This window comes from Marmota marmota, unplaced genomic scaffold (assembly GCF_001458135.2).
Source record: "Marmota marmota marmota unplaced genomic scaffold, marMar, whole genome shotgun sequence".
Classification (NCBI taxonomy): domain Eukaryota; kingdom Metazoa; phylum Chordata; class Mammalia; order Rodentia; family Sciuridae; genus Marmota; species Marmota marmota.
Window position 1 is genome coordinate 5897584 of NW_026000211.1, and position 15966 is coordinate 5913549.

The 15966-nt window shown below is 34.7% G+C and overlaps 1 non-coding gene across 1 annotated transcript; it reads left to right on the forward strand.

Moving 5' to 3' along the window:
• Positions 1 to 14730: 14730 nt before the first annotated feature.
• Positions 14731 to 14834, forward strand: LOC125612904. The gene has a single exon (XR_007343391.1). It is a non-coding gene; the product is annotated as a U6 spliceosomal RNA (small nuclear RNA).
• The last annotated feature ends 1132 nt before the right edge of the window (positions 14835 to 15966 follow it).

Sequence of the window (15966 nt, forward strand, 5' to 3'; positions counted from 1 at the left end):
TACTTACAACATGATCTACTAATGAGATGATGGAGACCATGTCAGTCTAAGGATCCTGGGAACAACCAGACTAAGCCTTCTTATACTAAGAAGGTCCTAAGCCTTCTTATACTCATCAAATTGATATCATCCACATACACTTCCCAAGCCCACCCCTCGCTAAGTTTCCCTTAAAAGAAGAGGCTCAAAAGCCTCTCTTCCTCTAGAAATGTCCTGCATTCTCCCTTGAATATGTCTCTGCTCTCCTAAATAAATCTGTCTCTGACATATTCTTAAATTCAGTTCTACAATGTGTCAAGAATTCCATTCACCTTGAGTTTAAGTCCCCTACTCTGGAAACTCCTCAGACCTCCTCCAGTGATAATACTAGTTAAAAATACTTATGCACACTGCAGCTATGGATGGTCACATTATGTAGTTCTAACCAATGAAATGAAGAGAGAACTGTCCTGAATCAAGCTTTCAAAATGTTACAAAAAATATATATTATTTTTCTAATAAAAAAATGGACACCACTTTTTCTCCTTGTCATTCTCCTATTCAAGAGTCTCACAAGAGATATTAAATGATTCATGGAGTTGGTGAAGTCACTTTTCAACTATATGAATGAAAGTCACATTAGGGTCATTGGTTCAAAAACTAGAAGCATCAGCTTTGGTCCTGGACCAACTGGGTCAGCTCTGGACAGCCTGGCTCTTGACTTCTGGTCTTGTAAGAATTAAAAAATTCATCTCCTTAAACCTCTATGCTGACTTTCCTTACCCAAGCTGAAAATAATTCCAACCCAACACCTCTGGTTATGAGCCATAACTAAGATGGATTCACTTCCTGTTCAGAGAATGAATAAAAATGCAAAGAAGGGATGATGGTTGGAAAATTTTTCATTAACACAGAAGACATAGCTTCAGGGATAGATATTTTTAAAAATACCACAAGAAATGCAATTTTTAGAATATTGTCTTGTACTCAAGATAAAATTTCCAAGTATAGACCTATGAAATAAGAGCTGAAGAATGAGGTCAGATAACACACAGATATAAAAATAATTTGGCTAGGAGGTAAATTGACATACAAAGCAAATATATTTAACAGAAAATGATTAGAATTTATATATTTAGGAAATTAGAATCACTCAAGATTAGATTCATTAAAGAGCAAAGCCAAAACTGCTGAAAATTGAAATGTAATACAACAAATTTGAACAACTGCCTTCAATATATAAAAAATGAGAAAAGATGCAAAATGATGAAAGAAGAAAATGTAGATGTAGTTCACAGAGAAATGATATGCAACATAATTTGCATTCTCAAAAATGAATGTTTTTAAAGAAGCTTAATAAATTTGAGATACAACAGGATAATGTACTCCTACACAAAAAAAAAAAGACTTGAATCTGGGCTGGGATGTAGCTCAGTGGCAAAGCGTCTGCCTTGCATTCGCAAAGCCCTGGGTTTGACCCCCAGTTCCAAAAAACACACAAAAAAGAACTCCCACCAAAAAAAATAAGATTAAAAAAAAGACTTGAATTTATAGATCTTATGAACAGGCAACATTAATGAAGACAAAAGCTTGAACTAATATTGTTAAAATTCATTAACTCTAGGGTAAAGGAAAAAAAACCACAAGTTTAGTTCCTAACTAGGCAGAAAATCTTATTTACAATGAAAAAAAAAATCAGACTAACATGAGATTGTTCCATAACAATAAATACCCAGAACCAGTGGGCCAGCATCCAAACAGTTTTAAGTCATAAAATTATAATCAAGAAATCCATACAAAAATATTTCTTATTTGAGAGGGTCAGAAAAAGACAGATAGACAATAATTTAAATAATTTTCAGTTATGTTTTTGAATATGCAAAATGTAAAAAGCAAATTCTAATATCCAAAGAATTCATCAAAACTAAAGAATTCAATAATGAACACACACACACACATAAAATAATCAACTATATGAACAAAAAGTTCAGCATACCTGTTTATCTGGTAAAAATTACAAACATTCAAATAACCTGATACACAAAAATAACTAAATGGATTATAGTACCATTAATGATGGACTCAAGTAGCTTTATAAACCATATATTCAAAGCATAGTGGAGAGTACAGGAAATTTTCACAATAACAGTATTTCTCTTTGTCTGCAATTACTTTCTCTGTAGTTTCAGTTACCCACAGTCAACCACAGTTAGAAAATATTAAATAGAAAATTCTAGAAATAAACAATTTGCAAGTTTTAATATGCTTGCCATTCTAAGTAGCATGAGAAATCTCATGCCATTCTACAGTCACACCCAGGAAGTGTATCATACCATTGTGCAGAATATCCAACCCATTAGAAGTCTATCTCAGTTATCATATCCTATGGGTGGTACCCCAGCTCTATGTACAAAGTTTGGTACTCTCTGTGGTTTTGGGCATCTACCAGGAGTCTTGGAATATACCCACCACAGAAAAAGGGGAACTGGTACCTCAATAAATGAAATAGCAATTGCAAAATATATGTGCAGGATGTTTTTCTTATAGCAGTACATAAATTTATATAGAAAAGTATTGAAGAAAATAACAACAAAATGCTTCTCTGACTTAAGACGTGCTGATTTTTATTTTCATTAAAACTTTCTGTAGTTTCTCCAATAAATCAAGAACAAATTGCATTTCCAATCACTTCTCCATTTCTTCCTTTTGGGTGAATTTATAGTTGGTCAGCTGTGGTGCCTTCTTTGTGGCTGTAGAAACTACTTTCTCTATGATTTTAGTAATATTTGGGGTTGAATTAAGAATTTAGAGCATCCTATTGGTGAGATGATTATGGTCTGATCTGTTTCATTGCAACATAAGTCAAATTTGCCATTTTACCTGTAACAAGAAAATACTTAGCAATTTAGGTTTTTATAATTTTTCTCTTAAAACCATAAAACTCTGTAATCTGAGTGTATGTTTTCAATATGCAACCCTGTTTGGAAGTACTATTTGTTTTTAGGTTATGGCTATAAATATTTTAAAACTACAAGTTTGCCTCCACTTATTGCTTTTAGGGTCTCACTCTTTCTAGTTTTGTTGAATTTTACTTAACTGATTAATGATATCTTTCATAGGCCTCAGGTAGGTGGGTTTTTAACAAATACATAGTAGAAATCATAGGTTTTTGAGTAAGCATTATACTTTTCTAGAGTAAGCAAGACTATATGTTTAACTGAAAACTAAAATGTTATTTTATTTTCAGTTGGTCGTTTTCTGGAGTGATGAAGATTTTCCTGGTAGAGCTCAGCACAGTATTAGCCTTCGGCAGTGAACTAGGGAGATGAGGCTGTCAGCTCAAAGAAATATGTGTACGTGAAAAAATGGACTGTTTATGTTATTAACTGGAGGTTAGTTTATAGGTTCCTGGGTTCTTAATAACCCCCAGACACAGAAATTCACAGTGAGAGCCTCAGGCAGATCCAGGTATCAGTGACTCTCTGCTCCACCTTCGCTTCCTGATTTGCCAGCGGGTCTGCCCAGGAGTTGCTGAGAATCCCTTGACTACACCCAAGATAAAGCATCCAGAGTTTGACATTCTAATTCCCACTCTGCCCCTGGCTTACCAGAGATCTTGGATAAAACACTTATCTGGTCTGTGCCTAAAGCAATCTACAAAGTAAGAATAATATTTTGATCCCCACTCTCTAGGATGCTATGATGGTTAACTAATAATTTATTTTGAAGCTAGGAAAAGACACAGATAAGCTCGAAGTTATCAGTATATTCAGATAAACCATTTAAAATTGTAGGTATCAGAACTTTCTCATACCCAACTACCCAATATAAGAATTTAAGGAGGAAAGGAGTTTTCAATAAGCTGAATCACATGTTAATATTCTAGATCAAAAAATTCCCACTGAACCTTAATCTAAAAAGGTTATTTTACGTCATCCATGGGTAAGCTTTCCTTTGTTCTTTGATCAGCTATAACAATCATTTTACTTTTATAAAATTTAACTCACTAACATTTGCATTACTTTGTGACTTTTCTGGCATCAACATTTTTTACTGAAGCCTCTTAAACTTCAATGAGGCAATAAATCAATTCATAGTTTTCTATAAACTTACCCTGATATGTCCTCCTTTTATTCCAAAGACATCACCTTATCAGTGGTTATACTGATGTAGCTTTTCAATCAATGATCGTCTTTATTAAGAAGTCTATCTATTAACAATATATATTCTCCCATATATTTCCTTTAGTTTCTCATAAAAATATTCTGTTGTACATTATGTTATTGAAATGAAAGAGCAAATGCCATAAGCTAAAAGTTAAAGTGTATAAATATAAAATAAAAATTTTATTTTTATTGACAGGTAGCATATTATGAGGGATTCCAATTTCTTTTTTTTGAAATTGGGGGTAATAAAGATACCTAATACATAGAATTATTATAAAGATTAAAAGATTCAATCTTCAAAAATTATTATAACAGTATCATGCAATCAATAAATGTTACCAATTGCTCTCATTCTAGTATAATTATATACATCATCCTAGTCATGTTAAAGTTATGAATATCCAATAAGTAAATCCAATATTATTTGTATTTTCAAGAATTTTACAGAAGAAATGATACAATAATATTTTTTAAATTTCTGATTTAAGTTGAATACAGAAAACTTAGTTACCTGCACAACCAACTAAATTTTAATTATTTTCTTCAATGTCATTTTTATGCATATACCATGATATAATGGAGATGCAATGACTTTACATACTTTTTTTTTCAGTACTAGGGATGGAACTAAGCAGTACTCTGTACCACTGAGCTACAGAACCTAGGTACTTTTTTTTACCAACTTGTGTTCTGTTATTTTGGTCTTCTGTGCTTTACTCAAGAATTGGAAAAAGCTTTTCAAAAATGCTGAAAGATCACTTTCAATACCAAACCTCCATTTATGCCACCTCTGGAGATCATTTCCTTAACACCAGAGCCTGCCTTGTTACACTTCAACACTGAACAAGTGAAAACAAACTGTCCTATTCCAGGCCATACCCTAATACAACTGATACCATCCCTACCGGGATATCTAATTGCATAGTATTTTTAAACATTTGCTATTAAAAAGTATTGAAGAAGTATAAAACTACACATGTGGTTTTAAGAAGGAAAGAACTTTTAGAGTAAGCTTCTTAAAGTCACCAATAGCAGAAGAATACAGATATAGAGGGATGGTGGGCCTTCGATATAGACCCCATGTAGTTTTGAGTGTGGAAAATGAATGCACTTCAAAGAAATACATGAATTAGCTTTCACCCTCAACCACCTTTCTACTGGGGAGAAAAGATTTCATAAGTTTAACATTGTAAGAAATAACAAAAGATGCCACATCCCTGAATTTCTAGAAGGCATGGCAGCCTTTTTCAGTGATGGAAACTCAATGGACAGCACTGCTCAGAGCTTGGAACACAGTGTCATTCAAAAAATGTCATTTGGATGAATGAGTAAATGCGTATAGTCAGAAATAAGAGAAAGAGATGCCCCTTTTCAGCTGTTCATCTCATCAAGACTTTCTTGAATCCCTGTGTTTACAGTTTGGAGGCAGATCCTTTAAGGATGCAGAGATTTTTTTTAAAAAAAGAAATTAAAAGCTACATTCAAAACTTCATTTGGTCGTCATAATCTCAGAAAAAAGTTAAAAAAATTATAAGATAAAAAATACTTCTTTTATAAAGAAAAAGAACAAAAAAAATAATAATAAGTATATCATTTAAGACTGCCTAGAGTTCTAGGTGAGCCTTTCCAGACACCAGATTTTCAGAAACCATTGTCTCTGGAGCTCTGAGGGTTTGATGAGCATGGCTGAAGTAAGAAGACTCTTAATAGACTCTAAACATATTAATTACACAAATGTTTCATAAAGGGATGCCCACATGAAACATTAATTCGCTAAAAATAAATGTTATGGAAAATATGTAAAGATCCAACAGAAAAAGAAAAGAATTTTTTAAAATGTGTGTAAAAAAATAAAGAATCAACTCTGTAAAGGACAAATTTTTGTGTTCACATAAAAATTTAAATTTCCATTTCAAGATGGTAGAGTGCATACCTGCATTTCTCTCTCTTCCTTTTGAAATCTTGTTGTTATGGTTTGGATGTCCCCCAAAAGCTCACTTGTGAAACGATGCAAGAAGATTTGGAGGAGAAATTATTGGGTTATAGCTTTAACCTAATCAGTTAATTGATCCCTGATGGGATTAACTAGGTAGTGACTGGAGGCAGGTGGGCTGTGGCTGGAGGAAGTGGTTTATTGAGGGCATGGCTATGGGGTATATATTTTGTATCTGGAGAGTGGATTCTTTCTCTCTCTCTGCTTCCTGATCATGCTGTGGGCTGCATCCCTCTGCCACAATCTCCCACCATGATGCTCTGCCTCCCCTCAAGCCCTGAGGAATAGAGTCGACCTTCTATTGACTAGGACCTTTGAAACTCTGAAACCATGACCCCCTAGACTTTTCACAACAGAACAAAGCCTGAGAGCCTATGAGCCATGCCCACATACCCAGAACACTGTCTGGCTATCTATTGAGTTATCCTATGATGTGGACAAAATAAATCCCAGTTATGCTGGAACCACCAAACTCTCACAACGCCTGCTTTATCTGCTTTTAAAATCTAAAAAAGCAAATAACTTCTAATCTACCACCTTCAAAACTCTTCCTCTCTAAACTGCAAAGCCAACCACTCTATTGTTCAGGTGAAGACCCAGGAGTCTTTTCTGGCATTTGTTTCCTTCAGTCCATATGCAAGTTCTGTCAAGTTTGAGTCAAAAATCTATCCCAAAATAATCCACCTAAACTTGTTTCATTGAAATCACCCAAATTTAAACCAATGCCTTCTTTCACCTGGACTCCCACAATAGGCCTTTAACCACCTATCTACACCCCTGGCATTTATTCGGATTTCCTACAATGCATTCTCTAGGGAGAAACCAAAGTGAACATTTAAAAACACAAATCAAAAATGGTTATGTTCCTGCTACAATCCATCCAAAGGACTTCATTCTCAGAATGAAATCCACATTCCTTACCATGGATAGAGACTCCTGGGCCATCTAGTCCTTACCAGATTACCTTACTTCACTTTTCTCACTGTGCTGTAAACACATGGATCTTGAGATTTCTAAATATTACTTCAATCTCAGTATATCTGTAATTGTTGTTCTATATTTATGATCTCAGCTTCCATAGAAAGATCTTCCCTTATCACCAAATCATTCTCTGGAACAACTCAGTTTATACCCAGGACTTTCTTTGTATTACAGCTATATATGCTTAGTAAGTTTATTTCTTGGGTACTCATGTATTATAATTTTCACACTCTAGGATGAAACCGCCACAGAGTGTGATAATCTTTTTTTGCTTATTGCAGTATTTGTAGTGCCTAGAACATGCATGTGAGCAGAGTAAGTGCTCAAAATTTTTGGCTGAATAATTGTTTGGAAATACTTTAAAATGAAAGAAAAAGCCAAAGAAAGCCAAGAGAAATCCAGGTCCAGAAAAAAAACACACACAGTTTACCCAGTAGCAAAATAATAGCTCTTATTTTAATTATCAGCTCAGGATACAATAAACTGGAACCATCAGAAAATAAGAATTCATAGAAAAGAGAAAGGATGATTTTAACAAATATTTAGTAGGATATAAGGATAAAATTAATAAATTTCCTAAATGTACAATTAAAAAGTAAGAGATCAGAAATTTAAAAAGAGCTGGGCTCAGTGGCATACTTCTGTAATCCCAGCGACTCAGGAGGCTGAGGAGAGAGGATCACAAGTCAAAATCAGCCTCAGCAACTTGGCAAGCCCTAAGCAACTTAGAGAGACCTTGTCTCAAAATAAAAAAATTAAAAAGGGGACAGGATGTCTCTCAGTGGCAAAGCACCCCTGGGTTAAATCCCTACCAGGAAAAAAAGAAAAAGAGAGACAGAAAGAGAAAGAAAGGAAGGAAGGAAGAGGGGAGGGAGGGAGGGAAGAAGAAAGAATAGAAACAAAAGAAAGAAAGAGGACATAGACAATTTTTCCAAGAGGTATATCATACAACTAATGAAATTTCCAAAAAAGAGAACATGGTGAGGGAAGTATATTAATCAGCTCGGGCTTCCATAACAGAATGCCACATATGGGGGCTTAAATAACAGAAATTTATTTTTTCATGGTTCAAGAGGCTTGAAGTCCAAGATCTAGACATTAGCAGGCTTGGTTTCTGGAAAGACTTTTCATCCTACTCTGTCCTCACTGATTTTTCTTTTGGGTGTACAGGGAGGGAGAGCTCTCTGGCATCTCTTCTACTTTATGTAAAGACACTAGTCCTGTCAGATTAGTGCTCCTTTCTATGACTTCATTTAACTTTAATTACTTCTTTAAAGTCCCTATCTCTAAATATAGTCACATTGGAGCTTATAACTTTTGCTTGTGAATTTAAAGAGAAACATTATTCACTCCATTACAGGAAGTAAATAATTTGTCAGTGCATACAAGAAATTTTGCAAAGGCTAAAAGGAGACATAAACCTTAAAATTGAAGGAACTCAGTGAATGCCAGATAGATTTTTTTTTAAGATCTACACCTTACCCTGAAATTTAAGACAGGATAAAGAAAATATGCATTAATCTTCCATAAGACATTGAGAGGGGAAAAAACAAGTCATCTACAAAGGAATAGGAATTATATATTTCTGCTCAACTTTTAGTGAGTGTCACTGGGTGTCATAAGACAATGGAGAAGAAAATTGTTGTCAACTCCAAACTCTCTAGCCAACTTAAATTACTAATTAAATGTTTAGGCAAAATAAAGTTTTGTTTTCAAGGGCACCTAAATTGTATATTTCACACACATTTCTTAGGAAGTTAACTTACAATGTCATGTCCAGCAAGATGAGGAGCAAACCCCACAGTAGGATATAGAACAGGCAGGTCAAAGCAAGAAAGAATAAGGGAAAGAACAGAGATGGTAGTGCCACAGGCTGAAGGAAATCAGTTCACACAGCAACACAAGAAAAGAGGACTCCAGAAAAGAGGTCACAGAACTTAGGAGGAGTTGCAAGAGATTCAAGATTAGAAAAGAGAAACAATGAAATTTTTAAAACCAAATAATTAGAAACTCCAAAGGAAAATCAATATAAAAATCCATATAATAGATAGCATATGACTAATGCATAGCATTTGATTCTTCAGAGAACAATATTAATGATATCATAATATGACAAACAAAAATAAATTTAAGATAAAAATATTTTGTAAAGTCCAAAGACACACAGAGACAGGAAGAGAAATATGTGAAACATGTAGAATGAAGAATTTATACATGAGGAAACAAATATAAATTGCTACGCAGATGACAAGCAACTCAATAGATAAATGAGTAAAGGCTATAGTGAGTCCATTTAAGAGAGAGGAAATGCAAATAAATATTTGAAAAGTTGCTCAGACTTATAGCTCAACAAATGTGAAAGCTCTGAAATCTCATTTTTCATCCATAATATTGACAAAAATGAAATTTTGGTAGCATCTAAAATTGGCTAGTGTGTGAGGAAATAGGAACTCACATGCAATGTTGAGTCAAGTACATACTGTTATGAATTTCCTGAAAAGTTATCCAACAAGTTCTATCAGTAACTGAATGCACATACCCTCTATCCCAATAATTCCCCTTTTTGGATAAAAAAAGCATCTGTATATAAGAATCTATACACATTGGTATGTACTGAAACATCGTTTAAAGTAGTAAAAAAGACCATTACCCAAATGTCCTTATTAGTGATATATTTGAATACAGTATATAAAGTATTTTAAACCAACTATTAAACAGTTGCTTTAAAAAAAAAGATCAGCTATTGAAAGGGGATTTATTCTAGATTGCCAAGGTTTTTTAAAACACAAATTTCTGGGCTGTGGTTGTGGCTCAGTGGTAGAGCGCTCACTTGGCACATGTGAGGCACTGGGTTCAATTCTCAGCACCACATAAAAATTAACAAATAAAATAAAGGTATTGTGTTCATTTACCACTAAAAAATTATTTTAAAAAAAACAAGTTTCTAAAATGCAAATTTAAAATGAAGCATACAGAGTAGGATCCTATGTTTTAAAAGAAATAGAAAAGCATATGTGCAAGTGTATATACATGTATAGATGTGTGTGCCTCTGTGTGTGCACATATATTAACTTACATTTAATAGCAAAAAGGAAAACATGGAAATAAATACAAAGCAATCAGCAATAGTCACTTTGGGAAAAGAAGGAAAAAAGTTCTATATAAACCTCCATAGTGTTTTCTCACTACTGGAGAAACAATTCTTTTGTCATTTCTAATTTTAGCCAATCAAGCAAAATAAGGAGGGAAATTGGTGAGATTTTTTAGGAAGCAAGAAACCAATTATTAATCATGGAATTAAGCACTACTCAAAGAACAGCACACACAGAACAGTTTTCCACAATGAGTCATTTTCACTTCAAAAGAACTGATGAACAACATGAAATCAATAAAAGAAGACATCCGAAATAAAGATAAGACAACAGAATCAAGGGAGAAAGGAGAGCAAAGTTAGAAAGACAAACTACGGATTAAAAATACCACAGAAATAATAATAAAGTTGAAATAGCACAAAACAATGTAGGGATATATTGGGCCAAAATTGAATTGGAGACCCAAAGGATGCAGAAAATTAAGACAAAGAGGTTATTAATCTCTTAGAAGAAGTTAATAGATATATCAGGCAGATAATAATGATCTGGTGAAAGAAAATCAATCATTCTTCTTTCCAGGGAAATCGTATATTCTGTCCTTTAATGGGATAGTGAAAAATAGTTCATTTTTTCTATAATACAAGAAAATTTTCAGAAAAAAATAGACCTGCCCATTAAATGAGCTTATTGTGTTTGAGAAGGTACAAATAATTATTAAGCAAAATTGTCAAAATTGAAACATATTCTGGAAATTTTCTAAATTTCCAAATGAATTATCCATTCAACAGAAATAGAGTCAAAGGAGAGAGGGGGGAAGGGGAAAGAAGGAAGGAAGGAGAAAAAGTAGGATCAAGGAAGAGACAGGAGGAAGGAGAAAGCAAAACTAGGATAGGGCTAGTACAGTGGAGGAGGAAGTATGACAATCAGAATTGAACGTGAGTGGTTTCCACCGTTGTTAACCCTTCCTTTGAGATAGCTTTCCAAAATTGCTTCAAGAACATGAGTTACAAAGCTTATGATACTTTCCAGAAATATTAGTTAGGCATTTGTATTTTAATTGTGAATAAAGCTTTATATTACAGAAGGGGTAATCTAATGAGGGAAAAGGCAGAAAACAGAAAGTTAATGGAGTAACTTTAAGGGGTCTGAGAAGTCTGAAATCATACCAGGCAGAGAGCTCATAGCAATCCTTCTCCAAAGAAAAAAACCAATGATAAAACTTTTTCTTTATTGTACTCTGTCCTTTCTTATTCTTCTGGTTTTTGAGACCTGATCTAAAAGTTGCAAAGGCGAAGATAGACTTTTTATCCCTGATTTGACAAGGTTTGACAAGACCCTGAAAATTAAATATCTTCTTAAAACAAATAAAAATGAAGAAATACCCGTGGCTGATACTAATTGTCTATTAAATTTCTGCATTGTACTGGGCATGGTGGCAGAGGCCTGTAATCACAGCAGCTCAGGAGGCTAAGACAGGAGGATCATGAGTTCAAAGCCAGCCTCAGCAAAAGCAAGGCGCTAAGCAACTCAGTGAGACCCTGTCTCTAAATACAATACAAAATAGGGCTGGGGATATGGCTCAGTGGTCAAGTGTTCCTGACTTCAATCCCTGGTTTAAAAAAAAATCCTGCATTGTTTGACATACCCAAATACTTGATTTTCTCAGTCTGTGTCACAGGTTACTTGATGTCATAAATTAATATAAATGCTATGCCACACTTAACTGTGGAACACTCACCAAGGTTAGCCTGGCTGGCACTAGAGCTAGAGACTCAAAAGAGTTAAAATCATAAGTTCAGAACTTGTCATAAAAGCCTCAGGAAGCAAAGAATTCCATTTTCAAGTACAATTAAGGAGCAGAGAAGTTTGTCTAAACCTATGAGGAAAATAAGCACTAAGAGGATTTAGCCAAAAAAAGAAGTCATGGGGGTTTCCATAACAAGTACAGACTGGCAAATGTTGCCTTAATTCTTTTCTGTAATCCAGTAGAAATATAAATAGATTATTTCATTAATTTTTTATAAATCAAATATCATCAGCCAGAAGTTAGAGGTAACTGAATCAAATTTTGCCTTACACATAATTTTATGATCTGAACAATATGATTACTGCAAACATATTTCAGGGTAATAAAACGATTTTGAAGAATACTAAATGTCATCAGTGCACATTAAAAACCAACACCTTTCTAGCAAATGAGGTATATTTAAAGTTGAACTTAAACTAGTAATATCAAACAAGAAATAATGAAAAGCCATTGATCTGAACAGAGTAATGATTTTCTAGATCAGAGCACAACTGTTTAAGGGCAGTGAAAGTAATTCCAGGTCATGTCTTGATCTTAAAAATATTTGTTGTCTGTGATATTGGATTTTGCATTTGACTCCAAAAGGTCAGAGGAATAGCAAGAGAACTACAGTTCCAGTTTATCCATAAATCATTTTTGCATTCATGAAGGTACTACTTCAGCCAAGAGCACTTCCTAGAAACCAGATTGAAAATGTCTGAATTGAGTAGGTTCCAGATGGGCAGTGATCTGCACAATGACCACACATTTCAAAACTTTGAAAATGTGCGTGCATGTGTGTGTGTGTGTGTGTGTGTGTGTATCCGATGAGACTAAGACACTTTTTCAAAGTCTGCATCTTTATAGTTTCAGAACAAAGACTCTGATCAGCAATGCATGGCTTTATGATATTGAACTAATAAAAAACTTTACAACTCATCAAAAATGTTTTAATAGAGATGGAGTGAAATAATGCATTATTTTTATTATTACCTACTTTCTGTAAATTCTATATATAGCTCAAATACCCCCTGATATAATAATATGGTAATCTTTTTCCGTAGAGTATGTTAAAACACACACACACATACACACACAATTTAGGAGTTTATAAGTCCTGTAGTCATACCTAGACTTTGTCACTAACAATAACAGCATGTTCTTTATAATCTCAACACCCAGATTTCCCCTGTTTGATCACCACCTTGGCACTTTCTAGCTTGCTTTCTCTGACACTCCAACCCAAATAATCCCTAGACATCACAAAAACCTCCCATCTATTATCCATTGACTTGAATACTCCCTAAATCCTACTTCCCTTCTTTATCATGTTGCAATTCCACCATCAATTGTCATAATCACAATGTTGCATATATCTTCCATGATCTTACCCACTCACCCCCTTCTCTCTTTCTGGCAAAACCTACATACAATCCATCTCTCTGCCTACTCCCTCATTTGCACTTTATTGGGTGAAATCAAAGTAAAGAAAATCAGGTTCACTGGACTTCCTTAAATTTTATACTCATGACAATGAACCAAGCCTGGCGCAGGGGCTACTCTTGGGGTATATATTTGTCTTTGTTGAGCAGAACTCTTGTTTCCTGGTGCCATGTCCCCAAGTTGCTTTCCTCAGCCACACACTTCCTCCATGATAGACCCTGAGGAATAGAGTTGGCCTTCTGTGAACTGAGATCTCTGAAATTGTCAGCCCCAAAATAAACTCTTTCTCCTTAAAATTGTTCTTGTCAGGTCTTTTGGTCATAGCAAGAAAAATGTCACTAAAACAGGGACCTTCATGGGTTCCTCTGCCTTCAGGCTTCAGTGTGCTTTCCAAGATACCCACATGGCTAATTTCCACACCTTCTTCCAGTCTTTTTTTTCTTTCCCACCTTCACATGTTTCCTTACAACCCTATGTGGTTAGATAAACTGCAACGCCCCTACCACAACCCCTGAATTTCTGATGGCCTTCCTTACCCTATTCTGTTCTATAAGTTTTCTGTAGGACTTTTCATCTTCCACAGCGCCATTTAATTTAATTACTGAGTACTTTTACTTGTTTGCTATATGTCTACACTCACTAAAAAAGTAAGCTCCTTAAAGGCAGAAAGCATTATCTGAAAGTTTTCTTGTAATTTCCAAAGTTCCTAGAATAGTGCTCAAGGGCAGAGGAGGCACTCAACTAGTAATTCAAATAAATGAATTCTCATTTCTATAAGGGAACTGAGATTAGCTCATAATTCTTTTTCTTTTCTATTGTTACTTATATTCTTTTTTTCTTTCTGGTGTCTTCTTTCAGAAAACTTCTACTCTATAAGTTAGATATTCATTTTATGACCTAATATATTAATCATTGTAATATATTAGAAACATAAATATATCTGAAAATACAGCATATAATACACACCCCCACATCCCATCCCTGCCAAATTGTTCACACCCTAATTACCAGACTTATCAGCAGTAGATATGTTATCTTTGATGACAAAAAGGACTTTGCAAATGTGATATCTAAGATAAGGAGATCACCCTGAAATGGCCTGGCAGACCCAATCTAATCACATGGAATCTTAGAAGAGAAACTTTACTGGTTTCAGAACAAGGGAAAGAAAGCTACTGGGTTCAATTCTCAGCACCACATATAAAAATAAAATAAATAAAATAAAGGTCCATCAACAACTAAAAAAAAGAAAAAGAAAGAAAGATACAGCAAGAGAGAGGCAGGAAAAATGAGGCACAGTGCTTGTTTCTGCAGCACTGGAAAAATATAGAGAGGATTAGCAATGGCCCCTAGGCAAGAATGGCATGCAAATTCATGAAGCATTCCATATTTTTAATGGCCAAATTATATTGCTATATTTTGTGCATGTACAAATATGCAAAAATAAATCCCATCACAACTATAACACACCAATAAAAATTATGTGGAAAAAATAGAAGTTCAAACAAAATAAGGCACAAGCAGATTCAACCCACTGTCCTTCAAATGACTTTGAAGATTTAAGCTAATAATGGGCTCGCCAGCAGAAAAACAGACTGCATTCCTATAACCAGCTTGAACTCACAAAAGCCTAACTGAGTCTGGGAGCAGAACCTCAAACTTTCAGCATTGTAGCAACCACAGCAGAGAAATTAGCTGAGCCCACTGGATTTCTCACCCAGAGACAGTGTTTTCGGCCATGTTTTACATAAGGTCGTTTGTTAATGGCCATAATAGGTAACACAAAGCCCAAATGTAAAAGGCTTCTGAGCTATTATGTTCTGCGTCATTTGTTAGTGATTCTCAGAAACCAAATTGCATCCTAGTGTGGACAAATGGACAGTTAGGAAGTAGCCTCTAATGACCCATCCAGAGAGGAATGCCAAGTCCATATCTCCTCTGCCTGTGTGCCCTTCGTATCATTAGTAAGTGTAATGTTGGGTAAGACTGACATTACCTGCATTGCAAGTCGACCCTATGTGGTAGACAAGGGTGCATGGGTGGATTGGCTGTTTGAATGGCAAAAGTTACTATGATGGTGCTGTTACCATCAGGAGTTAGGATTGGATTCGTGTTCTACAAAGTCAAAGAATGAACAACATGAACTCTGCCAAAGTCAGCAAGCAAGCAAGAATTTTATTAAAAAGGAAAGTGAAGGAAAGACTCAGAATTCCCTGTGCAGTGCACTGGGTAGGGGTAGGAGTGCCTCGTAATCTTACAGGTCTCCTTCTTTTAAAGGCACATGAGGAAAAATTGTAAGTTCTTTTTTTTTTTTTTGCATTTAAAAAAAGTTATTCTCTGAAATTTATTTATTTATTTATTTATTTATTTTTAATTTTTTATTGTTGGTTGTTCAAAACATTACAAATTTCTTGACATATCATATTCCACACTTTGATTCAAGTGGGTTATGAACTCCCACCTTCACCCCATACACAGATTGCAGAATCACATCAGTTACACATCCATTGATTTACATATTGCCAT